The following is a 6,000-nucleotide window of genomic DNA, read 5'->3' on the forward strand; positions in this document are numbered from 1 at the left end:
AACTATCGTTATTACACCAATAAAATTAAAAATTTAAAAGAATATTGTAGATATTTATCAATTTAAAGAATGATATCCGAGAAATCAATAAAAAAGAGTAAAAATAAATAGTGGTAACGAATTATCTGCACGCATATGTATTACAATAAACAGAATAGAATATTATTGGCCGCAATGTAATATTTTCTATCAGATTACATGCAGATAAACAAAATAATAAAAATATATGTACTGTACTATAACATAACAAAAACGATGTGCAAGAACCACCATTAAAATATGTCATATTTTATATTTATTTCAAAATATTGAAAAATCTTCCAACAAATTTTTTAATAGTAGTTGGATTTGCCAATTGTAGAATGCGTTAGCAAATATTGTGCATAAAATATTTAAATCGTTATCATACACTAAGTATTCTAACTGCTTCGTCCAGACAGCGCCTGGATTAAGGCGCTATGCGCCTTAAGGGACATTTTGCTATGAGATTAAGGGACAATTTGTACACCGGGTTTAAGAGTACATAGATAAATAATTAATTGCAAAAAGGACAAATGTCACAATAATTCCGTTTAATAGGATAAGCAGAAAACTGTTATATTTTTTACCTGTATGAAATAAAATTCATAAAAAGAAGTAATGGCTGTGCACTTGCCGTTTAAATACAATATTAGACTATATAAACATCATGTACCTGGGAACTAGCGTAAGTGAAAAAACTACGCTGTATCATTAAGAAAAAAAAATTTCATCATGAAAGAATTAAGTAAAAACTACTATTACGAAGTTCCTCTGCTCTTTGCCTTTTTCCTCGGCAATCTGAATTTTCCTCTGCTTTTCTTCTTTTTTTGTTTTCCATCTGCTATCTTCGGTTTTATGTCATTCTTCAGTATTTTAAACCGTTAAAACTAAAATTTCAATTCCTCCACAGAACTTTAAAGTTGATTGTTGTCGACACAGTAATTCAATGGGAATGTCTCTTTTAATATTTTTCATACTCACAATATTTAACGACAATCATTTTCATTAATAAAAATAATTCTCGTAATTAGACAATTTTACGTATTCGCGTTTCCATTATTAAATCCTTCCAAATGGAATTGATCTAAAATAATACTGTTTGCGAGAATTTTCTTCGTGTACATTGTCATCATATTTCAAAATTTTTCTGAAGTAATTTGGTAATATTTTTTTTTTGTTTTTGAAATTGTTTTCCGAAACCAACTAACCCACTCGTTCCAACAAGACGTCCATCTAATTGTAATTTTCGTCTAATTGTATATTCTGAAACAACCTACTTTTCTTATAATTTACAATATACATTCCAAAGTTAGTACATACATCGTTCGATTTTTTTTTTCACACCAAGATTACGTCTTTACGTATGATTATACTTTTATGTCCTATACTTGTAAAATGTTACTTGAAAAATTTCTACATACAACCGGGAGATCATGTCATGTATGATAGAAGATTATACATTATCAATTTGTAATTATATTGTATCTAAACGGACTTTAACTAAATTTAATTAAGTGGTTGAGAAACAATCTGTTTGCAGTTGTCTACCACTGATTTTAGCAAAGCCGTGGACACATTGTGTTTTAACATGTTGGTAAGCCGGCCTCCGTGGCGCGAGTGGTAGCGTCTCGGCCTTTCATCCGGAGGTCCATGGTTCGAATCCCGGTCAGGCATGGCATTTTAACACACGCTACAAATCATTCATCTTCATCATCTGAAGAATGCCTAACGGTGGATCCTGAGGTTAAAAAAAAAACATGTTAGTAAACATCTTTATTATAACTATTAGGTAGATTTCATAAGAAAGCTACCATCTACCTATTGTAATGGGTAACATAATTCGATTTCCGCAAAATTTCGACATATCTTCGCGTTTCACATCCCCAGACCCCAAAACCACCGTCAGTTTTATATATATACATTTCACTTTCTTGTTGACACGATAACTGCCGTAAATTTGCGCCAGTCACTTATATAACGACCCAAAATATCGGTCGAGTTCGTTAATGGGTGAAACCAGACAATGGGGGGCGCTTTTTCGCAAAAAAAATATATCGCTATAACTTTCTTATTGAGTAAGATATCGAATCCGTTTAAAGTTTCTACTATTCTTTGGATAAGGGCCTAAAACTTATTTAAGTAAAGTTTTTGGATATTACCAACCATTGGCCCAGGTGGGGTGGAAAAATGGGGGTCCGAAGATAAAAAAATCATACTCCTTTAATAAGCACAGGATCGAATCGATTTGAAGTGGTCGTTAGTCGGCTAAACATTACCTAAAACCTTTGTCTGAAACAATTTTTGATACGACCAACCCTTACGGCAACGGATGACCAAAATGTTGCTGAATTGTAAAAAGATGGGGCTTTTCGTGTTTTAAAAACATGTGAAACTTTCTTTTACATGCAACCATTGTCGTATTGAGTAAATTTGAAGCTTTTCTTAATTTTAAGATGGAAATCTTTTTTATCCTTTTATATATACTTAGCACCGGTGAAATCTACCTCCGCCTTCCGGCGTGCCGATACGGATTTTTTTTAGTGTGAATTCATCCTCATAAGATCGGTCAATACAAGAAGAGTAAAATGTGCGATGGACATAAAAGAAAATTCTTCCCCCGAGCGCTGTACAACCCAGCTACTTCGCTGGCGGAGAGGGAGAAGGATTAGCTGCCCAGGGGATGCGACAATCCTCTCGATGACCATAGAACCCATACCTTTTATAGAAACAATACTGAATATGTTTATATACGACTGAATGGATATATTTATAAACAGATTTTTGTTTCTTATTTCCATAAACGATTATTTCATTTTAGACTGATTACAATAGTAAGAGATTGATACTACATTAATATGAAATTCCTCCGTTATTTGTAAAATGACAACAATGTGAATCTATAAACTGAAAACAAATTACTTTATACTATATATATATTTTTTTTTAGTAGTCGAGTAAAAGTAGTTTATAAAAATTATTTAAAGATACTAAGATAAAATACCTTTTAAAAAGCTTAAATAAAAGTTAAAGAAAAATGATTTTTTTTAAATTCGGCTTTGAAATTCTGCAAAATACTGATTAGTGCCATAGTTTATATTAGATTTTGTTTACGTAGTTTATGAGAATACTAAAATTCATTCTAAGCGATAAAATATACCGTAAATTTAAAAATAAAAAAAATTTTACTTAATGAAATTATAAAATTTGAAAGTTTTACCTCGTACGTGGAGCTTAACACAGATGTAGATAGATAATAAGACTGGAAAATTCTTTTGTCCGAAATGAGTAGAAGTTATATCACTTTATAATTCACTTACTACTTTTCATTACTTACAAGTTTTACCTTAAGCTATAATTAACGATATTTTATAATGTTTATCATAACACATGCAATGAAGGTACCTGAATGTTCACCGGATGAGAAACTTTAATTCTCGTTAATCATCTCACCCGATCTTGATCAGACTAGTTAACACGAATTAGAAATTTTCCATAACATCTTAAAGTATATGTTCTGTTCATAAAAAAATAGTTATCTCTTTTTTTATACAATCTTAATGAGAAAAAATAAACAATTAATATATTTAAAAAAATAATTACAGAAAATCCATAACTAGCTTTCAAAATGAGTTTATGTTGGATTCGATTGCCAGTAAAGGTCTGATTTTTTTAAAGTTTTTTTTTATGTTTTGTTGTTTCCACGCTTCAAGGTGGAAACAACAAAACATAAAAAGTTTTATTTTCATTAAATTATGTCAATACAACTATCGAAAGAAAAAATAATATTATTTTTAATAGAAAAGAGGAATTTAGAAAACAAATATAATCTCTGACAGCAAAATTGTGTTTCCAGGAATTGGAAATAAAATCTTCATAAATGAAAACAATTTTTTTAAACAGACTACAAAAAATGAGGTTCTCAGTTCTCCTTTTGATCCACATTTGAAGCCTTAACTGCAACCAAACTTTCGATACCTGTTCGTTTATTTTGTAGAGGATGTGATTTTGGTGATTCTTCCAGATAAAATCAGTGGAAGAATTTTTAAACGAAAATTTATAGGGTTATATAGACAATTTTAAGATATTTTTCATTTGTATATCACCATCATTTCTTATTATTAGATTGTTTTAGTTTAATAATACTCTCGTATTAAGTCAAAAGTTAATTCGATATTCAAAGCATCTTCATGGAAAAAAAAGAATCTGATGAAGGACACCACCTGACTTCTTTGAACGCCTATTAAATTACATATAAACATTTTTTTTTTTTTAAATGAAAAGTAATTTCAGTATAATTTTATAATTAATAACTAATAATTCTGTAATTTTATTTCATATAATAACTTCTGATATTTTTTTTATTATTTTTGTTTATCGTAATTTAATTTTATCATCAGAGGTTAATAATTATTAATACTTTTATATCAATATATTTAAATTAAAAAAAAAGGAGATGAAGTCTGATTCGAAAAGATGTGCCCTTCTCCTTCTAAGATCCAAATATTTCATTAATTAAAGTTTAATTTGGCTATAACTCTGGAAATAATGAAAATAAGTACCACCTATGATATATCGTTAGGAAGCTCTCAATGAGGGCTTATTTCTACAGTTAAAAAAAGTCCAAAATTCATTTTTTTGGATTTGTTTTGTAACTCAAAAACGATTAGCCGTATAATGTTGAAATTCTGGATTTAAGACTGTTTTAACATCTAGTTGTGCACCTCTAGACTTTTGATTGCAATCGACTTGACGAAAAATGTCCAAAAAAGCCCAAAATATTTGGATTTTGGACTTCCTCTTAACTGCAGTAATAAGCGCTCATTGAGAGCTTTTCAATGATATATCATAAGGGGTACTTAATTTCAGTGGTTCCAGAGTTATAACCAAACAAAATTTTAATTAATGAAATATTTTGATCTTACAAGGACAGGCACATCGGTTCTATTCGAATTCATTTCCTTTTTTTTAACTTTTTTTCAATTTAAATATATTGATTTATTAATAATTATTAACCTATGATTGTAAAAAAATCTTTACAATAAATAATAATTCAATAATAACAATAAAAATAAAAAAATATGAAAAAACAGAAGTTATTAGTGAAATAAAATGTTATGTATTTTTAATGAGTATATGTAATTTGATAGGCGTACAAGTAAGTCATGTGGTGACCACTCAGATTTTTTTATGTATCTATTTTTTGAATTTGGCAATAAATTTTGAGTTCGTAAATTGTTTGTTTTTAATATGATGAGACTTAAAAAAGCCTAAATTTAAATATTTGAATTGTGTTACTTTTCACTTTTTAGTGTGTTTATTTTAAATGCTATTTCAGTTTTATTTAGTTTTCTTTTAAATCGTAATGAAAATATGTAAAGATGAAAACTAAAATATTTAAAGGTGTAACTATCGGAAAACCACTCAATTCAATTATAAAAAAATTTGCACAAGAGGTAATTACATTGTAAACAATTTTAATAATAATATTTATTTACTGTCAATTGAAAATTACAGATAGAATTTTATTCAACATATTTATTCTTGACGCAGGTAGAAAAAGAAACTGAGCGCTATCCGCGAGTTCATATCATTGTAATAGGATATTCATATCATTATTATGATGATTAATAAAATAACTAATTAAAAATACAATATTTAACTAAATAAAAATACATGATTTTTGTAGCATGATACATAAAAAAAACGTAAAAAATTAAATTGAAAAAGTAAGTTAAAAAAAATACATAGAATCAAAATGTTAAATTTTTTAAGTTAACATTGAAATAAAATATAATAAATTCACAATTTAAAAAAAAATAATTTCATATGGAGAAATAAAAAAAAATACATTATAAGATAATGTATGATAATACATAAGGTAAGACAACTGAATAATATTATGAATTAATACTGCCTTAGCATTCACAGTTTTATATATGTAGATTTTTTAATGTTAAGTAGTATATTAATTTATTTTGT

The sequence above is a fragment of the Lycorma delicatula genome, chromosome 8 (assembly GCF_047948215.1).
Source record: "Lycorma delicatula isolate Av1 chromosome 8, ASM4794821v1, whole genome shotgun sequence".
NCBI lineage: Eukaryota > Metazoa > Arthropoda > Insecta > Hemiptera > Fulgoridae > Lycorma > Lycorma delicatula.